A 19499-nucleotide genomic window follows, 5' to 3' on the forward strand; every position below is an offset into this window, starting at 1 on the left:
TGTTCTACTGTTCACTACGCTATTCTTTTTTTCCATGCATCTTACTTGCTTCCCTACCAATGGCTATCAACCTTCCTTCAGTGAGTTATGCCTGTTTATTCTGTATCAGTGACAAAGTAGCTACTGACTATGACATGAGAGCCAACTTGAGGGAGCTATCTTTCAGACAGGCATGAAGTTTGATTTTCTTTCGTCATCCACAGACCATCAGACCTTTCTTGTCTCATTTTGTTGCTGATGACTGAGTCATTCTCTTGTGTGTTTGAGCATGTGTGTTGCTCAGGTATTGGGGCCTTTGCCTGCCCTTAAATTTCTTGTATGGCGTGTTCATCTTAGTATTGTGAGGATGTCAGCCTTCAGGGTTCAGGAGTGTGTCGAATGTAGTCATAAGCTACCTCTGTATTACTCACATGACTGGTACGTGTACTGCCGGGAGGTCACTTTGATTAGGGTCGAGGGTCTTGGCTGACAGGCTTGCCAAGCTACTTTTAAAATACCTGTTTCCCACTTCTACTGCTAGAGCATCTCCTTCCTCTGCTTCTTGCCCTACTAATTAGGCCTCAGAGAAGGCCAGGAAAAATAGAGATAAAGTTAGAGATAGAAAGAAGAAAGATAAATGCATATTCAAAGAAAACAACTCCAGAAAAAGGTCAGCTGAGCGGAGAGCTGATAATGAACCTGCACAGAAGTCCCCAAGATTCACTGTTTCCTCTGCTCTTCCTTGGATCTGGCATCAGCACCATTCCAGTGTCTTGATGCTCCAATATTGAAGCTGCATTGGTCCCAACTCTTCAAGGTCCCAAGTCCTTTCCTGGCTGTAGATCACGTCCTGCAATGTTCACCTACCCTGGCTGCCACCATGAATCTGGCGTTCTCAGTAGAATCCTTTCACTCCCCCACCCCGGATTGGCTGCCTTCATTTAGGGACCAGGAGTTCGTAAGACTGGTACACTAGCCTACTAAGCCATCTTCTGCATCTTCAAGGTCTGTGAGGTCCTCTCAGAGCATTATGGAAGTTGATTTAGGTAAGTTGATGCAATCACAGATTGACTTGGGGATCCTTCCCTCCCCCTGTGCTCTGAGATGGAGATCTGGCTCCTCCACTCCCATTTCTGTTTTCTCTGTCACTTATCTGCACTGTGGGAGCTGGTGGTTCTGGATCTGACTCCAGCCTGTGTGATTTCATTCTCAGTGCTGAATGTGTGGCTGCCTTAATTTCCATATTTAACCTTGATGCATTTGACTCCTTCCTTTTCAGAGTTGATTGCATCTCCGAGAGGAGAGGTCAGGGTAGGGGTCACAAAGTCTTGGTCGACTCTGAGGCTTTTGGAGCCATTGTTGCTTCCTGGGGCTTTCACTTTGGACAGCTCAGCTCCAGTCTCTGTCTCTGATTCAGCCTGGTCAGTGGCTGGTGCTTCTTCTAGACACTTGCATCAGAGGAGGTCCTTCTGTAGTCGACCGTCTTTGACATTGGAATTGAAGGTTATCGAAAGGATTCCATCCCGTCTGTTGGTGATTCTTGCTCCAGTTTGGATTAAACCCAGTCCTCCAGTCTGCCTGCTGTTTCAGTCGGTCATCATCTTGACCAGGGATAGCATACATCTTGAGGCCTCAAGCAGCCCCAGAGCCAGGGCTCAGCTGATGCTTCCATGTCACCTCCCAGGAGGAGCACAGGAAGCACTGGTGTAAGAGGATGCACCTAGATTCTCCTCAGGAAGCACAGACGGAGGATTCTGACCTCTATGACGGGGGAGGTTCCCCAAAATCTTCCCAACCTTTTTTGATGACTTAATGGAATAGAAGAGATAGTTGGGAGGTTGGACCAATTAAGCCCTCTTCCTTTGAGGAGTCAGTTTTTCTTGAGGCCTTCAGTGCGGGTCCATCCACGGTCTAAGTGGCACCCCAACCACATATGCTTGTCAATTTAGTGTCTAGGATGGTGTGGAGAGAGCTGTACATGACAATTTTTAGTCCTACACAAGAGTAGGGAAGATTGGAGCAAGGGGTGTGCAGTTGATGCCATTGTAGTAGTCGTGGCCACCAAAAAGGAACTAAGGTGTGTGTGTCTGTCCATCCTCCTAACAGAGAATCTGGAGTGTTGGATGGATTCAGGAAGAGCACATATGCTTCAGCTACCATTGCTGTTCATGAGCTCAGTTGCATGGCACACCTGGCCAGGCTGCATTGAGATTTGATTAATAAGGTTTCCAAGCCTGTAGCCTCCCAGCTGACAATTGAGATGTGTACATCTGTGGAGGCTGAGTTGGCTACCATGCTATCAGTTTCAAATTTATCCATGTGTTTGCTGTCCAGTACAGCAGATGGTACAGCCAGGATAGCAGACACCAACATTGCATTTTGCCACCATGCCTGGATGCTGCTGTAGAACTTCTTGGAGAGCTTTAAGGCTTCCTTTTTGAATGCCCAATTTGATGGTTCCACCTTATTTGGAACTAAAGTTAAGGATACTCTGTCCAGGAACAAGCAAGAGGGCCAGAACTTGTCTGCCAAGGAGGTCCACTTTTCTACTCCTCAACAGACCATTTCTTGTAGTCAGGGGGGTGGCGGTAAGTGGCTATTATTCTGGAAGTCCTACCTGTTTGCTAAAGAGACTTCAGGTGGTGTACAGGGCTGTCCAGGATGACTCCACACTGATAAACAGCTTAATTTCAGCTCTCCCAATGTGAAAAAAAAAAAAACTGGTAGGTAAAGGCCAGCAATTCTCCCTATTTTAGTAAAATTCAGTTACTGGCTAGTAAGTACACTGTCTGGATGCCAGCAAAGAAAAAACTTAGCCTGAAAGAAAATCAGTTAGAAAAAGTGAAGAGAAAATACTGACTGGGAAGAATCCTGCAGCTGTTAATGCAGTTCAAGCTCGAGCTTTGGTGCAAGAGATGGTTTCCAGTAATTTAGAGGAAAAAGCAAGTCAGATATGCTTAGAGATTATTAAAATAAATGAAACACTGAAGGCGTATATAAACTCAAATAACAAAAGGCTTTAAGCAGCTATTCAGATGATCTGATATAACTGGAAAAATCAGTAGTTGAAATTAAGAAAAGGCTGGTTGAGAATGACACTGCTCAAGAGGAGCTGTTTCAAAAATAGCAGAGTTAGAGGACAGAGCACCCAGGGAAGGTCTGAGATTGTTTCTTCCAGTGTCTCTGGTACAACAAACATACTGTATTAATTTTATGAAAGCACAAGTAAGTACCTGGACTGGTATTCCACAGCAGGATTTGTTAACCGAAAGGGCTCATGTTGTGTGTACTTCAAACTGGCCATGAAAAAGCTGCCATGATCTATATTAACTAAACTAACCAGCAGAAAGAGTTGATCCTGACAAAACTGTGACAAAAGGGCAAAGTATTAAAAGTTGGAAACAGTAGATATCCCATCAATCAGGAAATTTCAAGTGGCAGGTGTGAGATTTGAGCTGCTGTACCCAGCTGTCTTCAGAATGTTATTTTTTTTCCTGGAGGATCAAAATCATTTTTTGATGCAGAACAGGCTACGGGGAAATGTTAGTTTGTCCAGCAAGGGATGAACCATCAAACAGAAGAGGACTCTTCTCGTTCTTCTGATGATAATTTTCATAAAGAGACTTTACCAGTGAAACTGTTACTGGTGTTCCAAAGGAAAATGCTCAAGAGACAGATAAAAGCACAGGAGTTAACTAGAAGAGTCAGGAATACCTTGAATTTCAACCAGAGTCTGGGGTTGGGATATGTAGATGAACAGGAAGAAGACTAGCAGCACTGAAATTAGTGAGTAAATATGACGCTATAAAGCATCAATCACATTTGTGAAATATGGCTTTACAAGAAAAAAAGTGGCTGAAAAAGATTGGATAGTTGTTGAATTTGTTAAACCTGTTCAGAGACTGACAGGCATATGCCCCTCTTTATGTAATTAATGTTTGGAAGGATGCTAAAAGTAAACAGAAGAAAAAGGGAAAAAGTAAATGTATGTGAACCAATTTTTTTTTTTAACATTATTTGTATAAAGCATTTCATGAAATAAATTGCATTTTGTATAGTAAAGCATTTTTAGTGATTGTTGTATGTAATAAAGATACTAAAGCAAGCAGGTACTTTTTTTTACTTTGGCATTTCAATGTAAAAAGAGAAGAAACAATGAATCACAAAGCAAGATAATCCAAAAATAAACTTTTATTAGAACTTCACTCTCTTAGCGCCTCGGGTCAAAAGTCTTTTCACAGTATACCATCACTAAAAAAAGTTCTTAATATACTAACATCAAATGTGAAGTTGTTCAATCTCGCCTTTTGTTCTTACATGTGAGATGGGCTCCGAGTCGGCCGCTTTCCAAGCTGTAGATATCTGAGAAGCTCGAGACACAGTCCCTATCCCATGATGCTCTGCTGCCAAACCCCAGATCTAGTTTGCCGCTGCAACGGATCTCACCCTCTTCGCAAGAAGCTTGGGCCAGTACCTTTTTTTCTTGTCTTTTGACAGAAAATTGTTAATACTTGTGATAGTTTTTAATATATAGTAGTAGTAGTAGTAGTAGTCTAAATATTTCCTGTTTGTGTTTTTTTTTTTTTTTTGAGATACTTAGCGTGTGCTTTGTGTGATTTCTTAGGAGCGGTTGGTCCTAAGCCTTTGGCCATTTCTTTAGTTGCATTTTCTGACAGGGCTCTGTCAGTTTTTCTACCTTTTTTGCTAATACTTGTGGTTTTTGTGAAATAGAGTTAGTGAGTGTTCAGGGATCTGAACGTTTTGTGTGATTGTTAGTGGTCTTAATATCTGTAAAGTTCAGGGATCTGAATGTTTAGCAATTGTGCTGTTTACTTGTTTTTACATATGTCAGAGAAACAGAGATCAGGGTTCAAGCTGTGTGGCTGTGGACAGAAGATGTCCATCACCAACCACCACACTTCATGCATTTATTGCTTAGGGCCTTTACACCTGCAAGAGGACTGTTCCATCTGGCACTCTTTTAGTGGCAGAGTTATGCTGGAAAGGCGTAGGAAGCTTATTGATAAGAGGCCTCTTAAAGTCAGACTTCCTAGAGTCTTTAGATAAGTCTGAACAGACCTCCAAATCTTTGAAGGGGTCGAAGTCTTCCAAGGTGTCATCGGCTCCGAGCACCTTGGGGAAGATTCGGTCGCCGGCTACTCAGCCCTCAGAGCTGAGCACCGAACCTTTGTCTCGGAGCCAAGTCCCGAGGTTGGAACCTGTATCGGAGGTTTTAAAGTCTCTGATCCTTCGGTCAGTGAATTCTTCTGCTCCTTCGACCCGTTCTTCCAGGACCCCATCGGATGTTGATGTGGACCGTGTGGTGCAGAGACTCTTGGAGAACCCGGCCTTGGCCAAATTGCTTTCGGTTTCATCTCATCTGGCATCGAAGCCCGACACCCCCCCCCCCCGTCATGATTTCTGCTCCTCCTCCTCCGAGACCACTTGAGCCTTCGGAGCCGGAAGGTGAAGGCCTGATAGTTGTTGAACCCTCTGAGCTGAGGCCTATTCCGGTGCCTTTGGCCCCATTGACCTTGACATCTTCTGTTCCAATCAAAGGGTTTTGGAGCCGACACTCTCTCGCTGGTTCCGCGGGAGAGAGTCGAACCGAGGCTTCAGTTCCGACTCTTCCTCTCGGGACCTCGGCGCAGTTGAGTTCGGCTCCATCCTCTGGTTGGGAGCCCGTGGTCTCGGCCCCGAGGAGACTGCTGTCTTCTTTGGAACAGGCAGACTCCTTGGGTCGAGACACCGGTGCCTTCGATGCCATGAGGAAGGTCATGTCTGCCAAAACTTTTACCTCTTCAGATCCTTCCTCCTCCTCCCCTAAAGGGCCCCGTTCTGTCTCTACATCACAGGTTCCTACCAAGCGACGAGACCCAGAGCATCAGGTAATCCTATCGGGCGACCCCTGCTCTACAGAGACTTCACCAGACGCCCCCACTGATAAAGTCCGTAGGAAAAGACTGTGCAAGAGGAGGCACTTGGATTCCCCTAAGGAATCCTTGACATCAGACACCGACTTAGAGGAATCAGAAGGGTCCCCACGGTCCCCCTCAGAGGATGTCTCATTTGCAGACATCCTAGAAATGCTTAAGCAGAGGGGTGACTGGCAGTCCTTTATACCTACTGAGGATCAGTCAGTGCTCCTGAAGGCCTTTGGGTCTCAACCTTCCACCTCCTGGGTTACTCCGCCTTTCGACGAATCAATGGACTTGATCACTCGAAATGCGTGGGAGTCTCCCAATTCCATGGAACCGGTCCATCAGAGGCCCAATAAATTTATCACCTCCCCTCAGGATAAGTCCTGTCTTACAAAGGGAGTCCCCATTGATGCCATGGTGGTGGCGGCCACCAAGAAAGAGATGTCAGAGACCTCTTCTTCTGTCCATCCTCCTAATAAAGATTCCAGGACGATGGGCAGATATGGGAAACACATTTTTAGTTCTGCGACATTTGCAATGAGATCGCTTAACTATTTAACCCACTTTACCCGTCTTTAACGAGATCTCCTCAAAGAGCTTGGAGATACTCTACAGGGCAACACAGATGATGCTGTCTCCGAGAAAGTGATGGCACAGCTTAACACCCTTAATTCCAGGGGCAGAGGAGGGGGTTATAATGGTAGATGCCGCCCAGGCAGCAGAGGGGGTCCACAGAACCAGGGTGACAGGGAGCAGTTCCTTGGCAAGCCCTATCAGCGCTCCTGAGAGGAGGCCCAATCGTCCTGCTCTGGAGGCAGTTGGGGGTTGCTTAGCTTTATACCCAAATGCCTGGCTAGGAATTACATCAGATTCTTGGGTAAAAAGCATAATTACCAGAGGTTATATCATTCCCTTTTCAAAATCCCCTCCCATTCTTGCAAGAATCCCAGACATTCCATTCAGTCTGTGGAATCTAGCAGCCATAGAAATTCAAAGGCTGCTGGAAAAAAGAGTCATCCAGCCAGTCCCGGCGGACCAGATAGGATCTGGAACTTACTCCACGTTCTTTTTAGCTCCAAAGAAAACAGGGGACTGGAGGCCCATCTTAGACCTCAGCAAACTAAATACCTTTGTCAAAAAGGAAAAGTTCTGAATGGTCACGCTTCAATCGATATTTCTGTTTCTCGAAACGGGCGATTGGATGTGCTCTACAGACCTCAAGGATGTGTACTACCACATCAAAATGGCCAGACCTTCCAGAGATCACTTGCATTTCCGGCTGGGGGCCAGTCACTACCAATTCCGACCTCTGCCCTTTGGTCTCACCACAGCCCCCAGAGTGTTCACCAGATGCATGGCAGTGGTCACGGCTCACCTGAGACATTTAGGATTCCGGGTGTTTCCATATCTCGACGACTGGCTCCTCACCACCACCACCAAGCATCAACTGATTCACGCCACAGATTACACTATCAGCCTGTGCTCCCAGTTGGGCATAAGCTTAAATTTCGAAAAATCTGCTTTATCGTCGTCGCAGCATATTTCCTTTATAGGAGCAGATCTAGACACCACCACCACCCTGGTCAGATTGCCTCAGGAACGAGTAATCTCTTTATGAAACCAAGTATCCCTTTTGTTGATGGAAAAGAAAGTCCCTGCATTCCAAGTTCTGAAGCTGTTAAGCACCATGGCAGTGACTCTCATAGCGGTTCCTCTGGGGCGTATGCACATGAGGATACTCCAATAGTTGCTCTTCACACAGTGGTCTTATCAACAACTTCCAATGTCACACAAGATTCTGCTGACAAATACTTGCAAAAAGGACCTCCTTTTGTGGTTGAACAGCCACCAAGTTACTGTAGGTCGTCCGTTTGTACTCCCCCCTCCCACAACCACAGTGACCACGGATGCTTCCCTGATAGGGTGGGGGGGCTGTGTCAGGGAAGAACTGTCCAAGGTACTTGGTCAGAGATGGAATCCGGTTTGCACATCAATGTCTTGGAGTTGAGAGCGGTGTTCCTAGCGTTGCAACACTTTCACAACTCTGTGCCTCGAGAGACGATTGCAATACAGACAGACAACATGTCAGTAGTCTGGTACATCAACAAGCAAGGGAGAACCAGATCTTACCCCTCATGCCGAGAAGCCCTGAGAATTTGGCAGTGGGCTGTATCCACCGGGCGCTTCCTGATAGCAATGCACATCCCGGGGTCTTCCAACGTGATAGCGGACAAATTGAGCAGAGCCAATTCTGTTGCCTCACGAGTGGTCCCTCAAAGAACGAGTTGGGGAAATGATATTTTGCAAATGGGGCCAGCCTTTCTGCGACCTTTTTGCATCTCCGATGAATACCAGATGCAGCAGCTACTTTGCCCTGTACCCACCACTGGGGGACATCCCAAGGGACACACGCATACACGATTGGCCCTCGGGTCTCCTATATGCCTTTCTTCCATCCCCACTGATACCCAAATTTGTACAGAAAGCCAAAATCCTGGGAAGGACTGTTATTCTGATAGCCTCGTTTTGGCCTCGGCAGATATGGTTCCCCTTCCTTCAACAATACCAAGTGGAAGAACCTTGGGTTCTGGACCCAGTGCCAGACCTTCTGACTCGTTCGTCAGGAGTTCTTCACCCCTCTCTTGTCTCCCTCAAACTGACAGCTTGGCTGCTCCACTTCCCAACCTAGCCAGGTCTCATGATTTGTCTCCCACGGTTCAGCATATTCTGGTTTCCTCTCATAAAGTCTCCACCAGGAAACTATATAACAGCAAATGGAAACAATTTGGTCATTGGGCTTCTCAACATGGTATTGATCCCTTTTATCGCCCCTATTCATGGCATTCTGGAATTTTTGACTTCACTTTTCCACGATGGTGCGGCAGCTGCTACTATAAGGGTTCAATTGGCTGCCATATCTAACTTCCATGTGGGATGCGGAGGTTCTAACATTATGTCCCACAGATTATGTAAAGCCTTTTTGAAAGGGACTCATCACCTTTGATCCCCTATCAGACATCCGATTACTCCCTGGAATCTGAATTTGGTGCTGTCTCAACTCATGCTTCCCCCTTTTGAGCCTGCATCTTCTAGACCTTTGAAGTTCCTTTCTTGGAAGACAATTTTCTTAGTGGCCATTACTTCGGTTCATAGTTTCTGAACTTCAAGCACTCTCTATTAGGCCCCCATATTTGGTCTTTCACCCCGACAGGGTGTCTCTAAGAACAAATCCATCCTTTCTCCCGAAGGTCTGTTCCGAAGCGAACTTGAACCAGTCCATTGAACTTCCCACTTTTTTCAGGCATCATGCCAATAAATTGGAATACATGTTGCATAAGCTTGTTGTTCACAGACAATTGAGATTTTATTTGGACAGAACAAAAGAATTCAGAAAATCATATCAAATATTTGTTTCCCATGCAGACAATAAGAAGGGCCTTTCGGTATCCAAAGTTACGTTGTCCAAATGGCTTTCTGATTGCATAAAGTTTGCATATTCTTCAACCCATCAACCTTTAGAAAGTGAAGTGAAAGCTCATTCTACCAGGGCTGTTTCTACGTCCCTAGCTCACACAGCTCATTTACCTGTGGACACCATTTGTGCAGCTGCTACTTGGTCCAAACCTCATACATTTATTACTCATTACAAAGTGGACAGGGCTTCCAGGGACAGGGCTTCCTTTGGTTCCACCATTCTCAGGAATGTACTCCCGTGAGCCGCCCAGGATTAGGGTGCTTGGGGCACTACCCACATGTAAGAACAAACGACGAGATTGAACAACTTCACATAAAGAAGTTATGTTCTTACCTTAACGTTCCATGTGAGTTGTTCATCTCGCCTTTGTTCTTACACTCTCTCCCACCTTCCCCCTCCATGTTCTGGAAGAACGGGTATGGCTGGTGGTCTGTTTGGTCTTGGTAGTATCCTCTTGCCAGCCAAGTTATCTCTTAACTAATTGTAAATAGTTACTTTGTTATATTGGGTTGCTTAGTTGTGTTTCTTGCTGGGTTCAGCAAACTAGATCTGGGGTTTAGCAGCAGAGCATCATGGGACAGGGACTGTGTCTCGAGCTTCTCAGAGATCTAGAGCTTGGAAAGCGGCCGACTTGGAGCCGATGGATAAGCTCCGTACCCACGTGTAAGAACAATAGCGAGATGAACAACTCACATGGAACGTTATGGTAAGAACATAACTTCTTTTTAAAAAGCCTTGACACCATTAATCAGTTAGCAGTCAGTTAAATAAAAACCTTCCAATTACATTCTAGATTAAAACCTTTAGGAACCAGTGTATCATATTTTAATATAAAAATCAGTTCTTTAAATAACAATATAGGTTTAACATCTGTCTTTTCAATTTGTCCACAACAAATCTGGTCTAAAACAGTTGCTTGAAGCCCTTCTCCATTATATAATGGTAGGTCTTAAAATTTGCTACAATGGGACATTCTACTCTAGCTTTCCTTATGTCCCTTAAATGTTCCTGTAGTGTAACTTTGAATGCCCTCTTGCTTTCCCCAGTATAAATTCTATTACATGGACATTTCAAAGCATAAACTACTCACTCTGATTCACAACTATAACTACCTTGTCCATTATATCTCTTTCCATTAGTCCTACTAAAGCTTTTCACCACATGATTACAGCTGCAGCATCTTCCACTAGGTGCAGTCCCTGCACTGTAAAAATTCCTAACAGGTGACTGATTCTTTCCTTTGTTTTTGTTGTCATTTGGATAAAAAGAGAAGAAAGGCTGGACAAAAGCATGTTTAATTTAATGGGTTGTAGTCTTAGGTTGTTAGGATGGGAATGGGGGTGTGTAAAAGTGCTCTGATTATAATACATGTAGAATTAAAATGTTTTCTTTTACATTTGCTGAGATGAATGTCTAGATTAATGCCCTTGGCTTAATCTGATACATTTTTTTGGGTAAGCAAGTAGGTTTTTAAAAAAATGAGACATCACAATGTAGTGAATAAATTTCCATATCATTTTTACAGTATTCTTTACAATAGGGATTCTCTGCCAAGGGTAGCCGGACATCTGGCCAGTATACCAAAACTTTTATGTTGTAATAGGTACATCGTACATCACATTTATGCTTCTCAGAACTTCTTTGCCGACAATCCGAACACCATCTTCTATCGCCAGTCTTAACACTCATTCATTTGCTGGTTACAAGCAGCTTTTCAGATAATTGCCCTGTTTTGTTTGTTTTGTTTTTTTTTTCCCCTTCGTCTTATCTCCTTTTTATTTTTGGTTCTTGGCTTCATGTCATCTAGAAAGGGGAAAAGCCAGTGTGGCAGACAGATTCCCGTAAGGATTGCATTGTTTGTTTTGTTTAGGTGCTTCTCACACCATACATCTTATACCATTTGTCAAGCATATATTCCAAAAACCTTGCATAGTCAGCTTTTTTTTAGCAATTTATGTAGAGAACCAATGTCTTAAATTGTTGGCAAAAGATACTGTGGAGGACTCTTCCTGGCCCAAGGGTCAGCTGTCCGTGAAGAAGATGACCAAGAAAGCTTGGTTGGATTCTTCAGCTGTACTGCCTCCGCCGGACATCTCTCTCAAGGTCAGTGGAGGACTGCATGTTTTTTCCAGATGGATTTCTCTGCTACGGCTGCTTCGAAGGCCGGCATGGATCCAGCTTCTCGGATGTCCATGGAGGCCTTGCATACGTTCACTTCGGATGCTCTGGGGGATCTATGGCTAATTATTTCCAAAGGGCTTAGGGGTGTTCCTCAAATTTTGGTTAGAGAAGAGATTCCTACCACCCTTAATGAGTGTCATTGTGTCAGAGCGACCTAAGATCTTTAGGATTGACATCTCTCTTAAAATAGAAGCAGAAAACTGAGCACCTTTCTCCTGCTCCCAAAGATCATCAAAGTGAATGGCATAATATCACACAAGGTCTGTTTAATGGATTTATGGCTCTGAAGCCTCCTCAGTAGGTCTCTGTTTCTTCTCCCCATTGGTCTTCTACCCGTCTTTAGAGGCCTAGGGAGCAGGTTTCATCTGATGAGTATGTGAATTCTGATGATGAATCCTTGACCTATTCTTTGCAGATTCCCTCTGCCTTGGATTATGGTTCTGAGGAAGAGGAAGTTGTAAGTTCTGATTCTCCTTTTGAGGAGATTTCTTTTGGTGACACAATCTCTCCTGTGATAGAGTTTAAGTAAGATTGTGCTGTGGTCTCTGATGTTCAGAAAAGGTACTACAAGCCTCTTTAAATGGAGCCTGCTAGGCACTCTGCTGTTCCTTCTGTTCTTGCTGCCTTGTTGGATACTTTTTCCACACCTTCTCAGGCACTTGACTCCTTGCCCCCTGCTCCTAGTAGCCCTGATAGGTTTTATAAGGTGCCTGAGGACTGCAAATTCCTTTATATGTCCTCCTCTGTTGACTCTTCTGTTCTTTCTGATAAGCAGTCTAAACATGTGCCTTCTACGAAGCTGCTTTCCTCTGACAAAGATATTAGAAAACTTTGGCGAGGTTGGGTAAAAAAGTGTATACTTCTGCTACCTTGGTGTTTAAAGCTGTAAACTACCAGACTCGTATGACCAGATGTTTTAGCTCTTCCCTCTCAGGCCTGTCAGGTTATTTCAGATCTTCCTGACTCTGAGAGGAAGTCTTCAGCTTTTTCTTTACTAGTGACTTCTTCTCAGATTGCGCACCATTCTATTAAATGCAGCTGTGATGCAGCTGAGGCCTCGTCTACAGCAGCTGCTTTTTGCTGTATGTTGAGGAGGTATTACTGGCTTTGACTCCAAGCTTTGCCTAATGATATTAAGGCTAAGATGATGGATGCTTCTTTTGATAACAGATATCTTTTTGGTGCTGCCACCAGCTGAGATGTTTAAGTCCCTTCAGGAGAAGGATAAAGTTTTACAGGATTTGAAACACATTTTTGTTTCACTTGTTCCCCAAGTTTCAAAGAAAGTACTCTAATAAACCTGCCTTTGTCTGTAGACACTTTTGTTGTCACCCCAAGGTTTAGAAGGGTTGTAGAAGGGCTTCTTCGGCTAAATCTTTTCAAACTTCTTCAGGTCAGAAGCCTACTTTTCCAGACAAGCCAGGTGCTGTCTGACTCTCCTATCTCTTCATCATTCCCTATCCCTTCCTGTTTGAATTATTGGGTTCTAGCCATAATCACCCAAGGGTATTATATAGCTTGTGAATCTCTTCCCCTTATTTTGGGCATTCTTTAGCCTCCTCAGGAACAGCTGCCCTTTTTTTCCAGAGGTGCTTCAAGGTTTGTCTTCTCAAGGAACAGTTCAAGAAGTTCCAGTTCTTCAAAATGGCAAAGGATTTTCCTCCAGAATGTTTTTGGTCCCCAGGAACGAAGGCACTTGGTGACCCATTCTGGATCTCTCTCAGCTAAACCCCTTTTGAAGGTTCACTTCTTTTTGGATGCTATCCATTCAAACCTTATTTCCTCTCCGTCTTCCTCAGGCTTTTCTAGTTTCCCTGAATCTCAAAGATGATCGTCTCCATATCCAAATTCATCCCCTCTTCTGGAAGTTTTTTTATATTTCCCTTTTGCTTCCTTGCATTGTCAGTTCTCTGCTTTGCCCTTTGGTCTGTCTACTGCCCCAAGGGTCTTCACTCCTGTGATTGCTTTTTTGCAGATTGAGGTGAATACAGCTCTTTCCTCTTCTCCAGAAATCATACTTCAACATCTTCACTTTTTGTCTCATGCAAAGCCTAGGGTTTACACTGAATTTCCAAAAATCTTTCCTGAGCCCTTCTTAGGATCATGATTTTCTATGGTACAGACTGTTCCAATGCTGGTGTCTCTGCCTCATACCAAGACTTAAACTCTGATTGCATTCTTTCAATCCATTATTCCTGTGGACTCCATTTCAGCCAGGGAGTTTCTAAGGGGTCTAGAATACATGGCTTCCACCATTCCTTTGCTTCCTTTGACCAAGCTTCATGTGAGAAAGCTCCATTGGTTCCTAAAGTCAGTCTGGCTTCAACATTCTCATACTTTGAATTTTCCAATTCCCCTTCTCCCCTATCTCAAGCTGGAACTTCAGTGGTGGATTCCTCAGTTATCCATCAACCCAGAGCTTCCTTTTCAACCTCCACTCCCCTCTCTGGAACTCTCTACAGATGTCTCAGACATGGGATCAGAGTCTCCTTCAGTCCTCTGAAAGTGCATGCCCTTTGGTCTCCTCAACTAAATAAAGACCACATGAGTATCAAAGAGAAGAGATCATTTCTCCTGGCTTTTCAGGCTTTTCATTTTCTTTTTCTTCCAGAGCCACTCAGTCTTCACAGACAATACCACAGTGATGTGGTATATCAACACCAAGGGGGTGCAATATCTTATCGACTGTGCAGACTGGCTCTTCAGGTCTTGGATCTAACTGTCCATTATCGGGTGACCCTTCAGGCAGTTTGCATTCCATCATATCAAAGCTCTATGGCAGATTCCCTGAGCAGGTCCATAACACAGCCTCACAAGTGGATGCTTTACAGAGATGTGTTGCTGGACCATGTCCACCAGTGGGGTACTCCTCAAGTAGATCTTTGGTCCCTCCCCTCTGAACAGACAACGTCCTCTCTTTTGCACCAGAGTCCCCTAGCCTGGAAGATGGATGCCAACTCATCTTCTTGGAAGAGAATTTGTCATTATGCCTTCCCTCCTTTTCTTCTCATACCAAGGGGTCCTGTTCAAGATAGAACAGGATGCTCCCAAAATCATGTTGTTGACTACTATTTGGCCCAGACAACATTGTTTTCCTTTTCTACTGCATTTAGCCAAGGGTCTTCATCACAGGTTACCTCACAGGGTGGACTTAGTGACAAAAGATAAGAGGTCTCTCATCCATCCCCACTTGTCTACTCCTCAACTGATATTGTGGGTGATAGGGTTTTGATCCCTTTTGGGCACCTTGTTTCTGAAGACATGCTTGTGGTCCTGCAGGAGGCCAGGAACCCACTACCAGAAAATCTTATTTATCCAAATAGAAGAGATTTTCTGTCTGGTGTCTTTCTTTTGTAACCTGGATCCACTTACTGTGGAAATTCATTTGGTGCTCTGTCTTATTTGTGTGAATTACTCAATGCTGGGTTGTCATATTTTACTGTTAAAGCCCCACCTATCAGCTATTTCTGCTTGTTTGCCTTTGACTCCCCATTGACTTCTAGATTCAAAGTCAAACAATTTATTGAAGGCATCCTTTATATTAGGCCTCCCAGAAAGCCCATTCTTCCTTCACTGGACCTGAATTTTGTTTTGGAAAAAATGACTCATGCTTCTTTTGAGCTTGCAGCTTCAGCTTCTTTACAGCATTGTTCTTGGAAGACTGTTCTTCTTTTGGCCCTTACCTCAGCCAGACAGACAAATGTCTGAGCTGCAAGCTCTTATGGCTTTCTCTCCTTCTTTTAGTTTTTCATAAGGACAGGGTGTCTCTTTGTACTACTACTTTTATGCCTAAGGTGGTTAATGAGTTTTTCTTAATCAGTCTATTTATTTGCCCACATCTTTCCCTTTTCCACAATCTACTAGTGAGAAGGTTCTTCATACCTTGCATTTGTATAGACAACTTTGATATTATTTGGATAAAACTAAAGCTATTTGTAAATCTGAGCAGCTTTTTGTTTCCATTCATCATAGGTCTTTAGGTTTGGTTGTTTCCAACCAACCAATTCTTCCTGGATATCTAAAGTCATTTCCTTTTATTATTCCTTTCATGAGAAAAAGCCTTCTTTCTTCTGTTAAGGTTCATTCTGCCAGAACTGTGTTTTTTTCTGGTGCTTTTTTTCACGGACTTTGATGTAAATTCTATTCTTTATGCAGCTACTTGGATTTCTTTGCATATTTTTACCAAGCACTATAAGTTGGATGTTTTAAGAGCTAAAGACAGTTTTGCCAGGGCTGTCCTGCATGGTTTTCTTGAGGGTCCTGCTGGTTCTTCCTCCTCCCAACTTTCTTCCTGTGCTTTTGTACTTTCCCTATTGTAAAGAATACTGCAACAGTGATATGGAAAGACATAGTACAGTTGTGTAAAATCTTACCATAACAGTAGATGTCCTTCTCTTTACTGTTGCAGTATTCGCTTCATCCCTCGTCCCCCAATCATGTTCTCCTTCTGGATGTACTTGGTTACTTCTTTGTCTCCTTAGACTGTTGCTCCTTCTGGGGCTTTTCAGTTCTCAGGATGGTACATCCCTATGTCACCTTTATGCCATGTGCAGGGAGCATACATGTGATATACGGCATATGTATTACAACCTAAAGGCTTTGGTATACTGGCCTGATGTTGGACTACCCTTGGTAGGGGATCCCAGTTGTAAAGAATACTGCAACAGTGAAGAGGCAAACTTCTACAGTTAAAGTAAAATTTTACACAGCTGTACTTTTTCTTCATGCAAATAAATGTTCAGTGTCAGTTGAGGGTAGGCTGTTCTTAGTTTCCATGGAAACAAGCTGACTAAAGATGAAGTCAGTAAAGAGAGAGGTTGGGACATTGTTTATTGAGATAAACTTGAAATTAAAATGTACAAGGGCAAGCAGCTCAGTAAAAAAATAAAATTTGAAATTACTGGAAATGAATAAGAGCAGATTTTTTTTGATAACTAAATACTTTAATACATTTACTAGAACAGGGTATAATTCAGTTTTATTTAAAGATAGCCAGTGCATTTTTCTTAAGGCTAAAACTTAATGTTTTCTGAAAGCATACAAGTTGTTTTTTTATATCTGGGAAGGGAATAAAGATGAGACAAGAACAGACAGCGATTAGTGTAAGTAAGAGCACAAGCTGTAACATGCAACCTTTTATGGATAACCTTAAGTTTAGGTTAATTAATACCTGTGGGTGCAGCTGTTGATTTGGGACAATTGTTTCTATCAGGAGCGTTAAACTTCATTATTTGAAGGTGTACATAATTTTGTGTGTTAGTTTTAAGTTAATAAGTTATGGGGCATTCTGGAGGGTTTTTTTTTTTTGTTTGAAGGTTTTCATTAAAACACTAAGCCATGTGAAATGTGACATAGGTTCAAATAAAGAGGACAAGAAACAACTGTATAAAAGATCAACCTGCCGGATTTTACTGGGTGCATGTAACACAAAAGGTGGAAATAAAAACTTTCATATATAATAGGTGGGAATAATAACTTCTTATCATAATGGCTAAACTAAACATATTTTGGAATGTGAAAGATCTCATAGATGTAGACAAAAAGGTAAGAATATTGAACTGAATTAAGAAATGCAGAATGCAAACAGCTATGCTTCTGGAAAGACATTTGGAAAGAAATTAGCATGTGAATTTGATAAATAAATGATTTAAGGATGTATAGTTAGCAAATGATTTAAGGATGTATAGTTAGCAGAATGTCATGGACAAAGGAAAAGGGGAGTACTTACAGTAATTGCTAGTGGAGCTCAAGTATTAATAGTAGAGGGGAAGACGTAAGTATACATTTGTGGTAGTAAGGGGCTACAGGTGAGGGAGGAGGAAGATTACTCTGGCATGTATTTGTATTCCACCTAAAACTGCTGTTATGGAGCTTAAGAGAGTTGTGGGAGAAATCATTATTTTTCAGAAGGGAATATTACTTATAAGTAGGGACTGGAACTTGATTTGCAACACTGAGGATATATGTGGGGGAACTAGAAGGGAAAATCTATCGCACACTTACATTCCTACCAGAAATCTTCATTCTGAAGACAAACAACTACTAACAGTACAGAGACCCAATAAAAGAGATGGCCAGTATTAATACTCCCATGCCATAGTAAAACTATGGAACACCCTACCAAAAAATATTATCACTATTATTAATCTGAAGAATTTTAAGCTTACTCAAAAACTGCTTTCTTAACTCACACATCTGCCCTTGCTGCAAAACCCACAAATGACATATCCTTCCCCCTTTTAAGCTCTCTTGCTCATCTGTCTCCCATTTCTATTTCTCACTTCCACCGATCTCCATTTGCCCTTTAACCCACTCAGCCTCTTACTATGTCATTCTTATTTCTCCTTTTTCCTCTCTCTCATCCTCTTTCTGCACCAGTATCCTTCTATTTTTGTACCATACCTCACCACTCATACTTTTAATTACCTTATTCTGCTCCATCTCTTCTATCTCCCTATTGTTTACTATTACAAATGTTCTGCCTAAAACATTTACAAAGTTAGAATCATCTATCCTGTAATATTTCCTTATCTCAGTGTAACCCGTTGATTATAGTTTTAAAATGTTAAAATGTTCTGCCTGCTGTAAATACAGGTATTTTAGTTAAACTTGTATTCACAATTTTTACTGTCATTACTTTCATCACAATTTATATGGTATTCAGTACACAAAGTTTACTGTAACAACTCTTATTATGTTTATGTATGCCAAGTTTTCTTATTATGTTGTTGCTGGAGCTTTTCTTTTGGGCCTTTGCTGAAAACGGGTTAATTGACCCAGTCACCACATGTCAAATGTCAGTAAAATACAATAAAAGATGGTAGATTTATGAAAAGATTTATGAAAATATTTGATATTGAAGACATGAATTCAGTTGTAGGAACTCTCAGTTACATATTATTCCCCAAGGTACAATAACTGGGCTAGACTAGACAAAAATTATATTTCACAGGAACATGAGCATTTAATTGAAAGCTTCGAGACACATCCAATAATTATTTCAGATCATGCGCCAATAGCAACTAAGATAAAAATGCAGGGTAGTTAAATAAAAATTAGATACTGCTGCTTTATCCACTTGTTCAAAAGTGAGGAATTTGAGGAGCTGGTCGTGGAAATTATTTGAGTGTTATGAGGGAAGATAACATTTTTTTCAGAAGTTATAGATAGTAAGTGAGATAAAATGAAAGTGGAGCTTAAAAATAGGGTAAGAAAAGAAAAAGAGTTGTATGTTTAAGAAGTAAAAATTATTTTAAGGGTCTGACTAAGGTTAAATTATTGTAGAATTAGAGGAATCTCACAGAACAAGAAGAGGTGCAACTGCAGAGTGCTAAAGAGAAAATAAGGGAGTATTTGGATATGCATGATTTTTGATAACTCCAGAGCACAGACACTCATAGTACAGTGACTTAGACAACAGAAAGTTGAAAGGATTTATGCCAAACGTAGCCTGCAACAACAAAAATAACCAGAGTTCCCTTTCCCTGTAGAGGTATTACAGATATTTTCTAAATTTTATGAATGTTTAAAGCAGAGAAATGTGGAAATCAAGTAAAAGCACAAATGGAAATATTTATGAAAGACTTAAGTATGCCAAGGTTAGAGGTAGATGAAGCTCAACAATTAACAGTTAAGGTAGGAGGAGATGAGATAAAAATGGTGCTGTATAATCAATCTGCAGGAGAGTCTCTACAAATAAATGATATTCCTATGGAAGTGTAGAAGCTAGGAGGGAAGAAATTGATAAAGATATGGAAGGTTTTGTCTAATAGTATTTATAAGTAAAGGAAGCACCAGCATTCTGGAAGAAAGCTGTGGTGGTTGTAATACCTAAAGACTGTAAAGATCCATCAGACTAAGCTTCATATTAGGTCCATTACAACTTTAGACCATGATTATAAAGTGTTTATATCAATACTTGCTAACATAATGGCAAATGCGTT

General features: G+C 42.3%; 1 protein-coding gene across 3 annotated transcripts in view; it reads left to right on the forward strand.

Annotated features, from left to right (window-relative positions):
* INTS1 (integrator complex subunit 1) overlaps positions 1 to 19499 on the forward strand; it is a 2399836-nt gene that overhangs the window by 1322227 nt on the left and 1058110 nt on the right. The window lies entirely within an intron of this gene.

This window comes from Protopterus annectens, chromosome 12.part0, assembly GCF_019279795.1.
Source record: "Protopterus annectens isolate FY-2018-M chromosome 12.part0, PAN1.0, whole genome shotgun sequence".
Taxonomy (NCBI): domain Eukaryota; kingdom Metazoa; phylum Chordata; order Ceratodontiformes; family Protopteridae; genus Protopterus; species Protopterus annectens.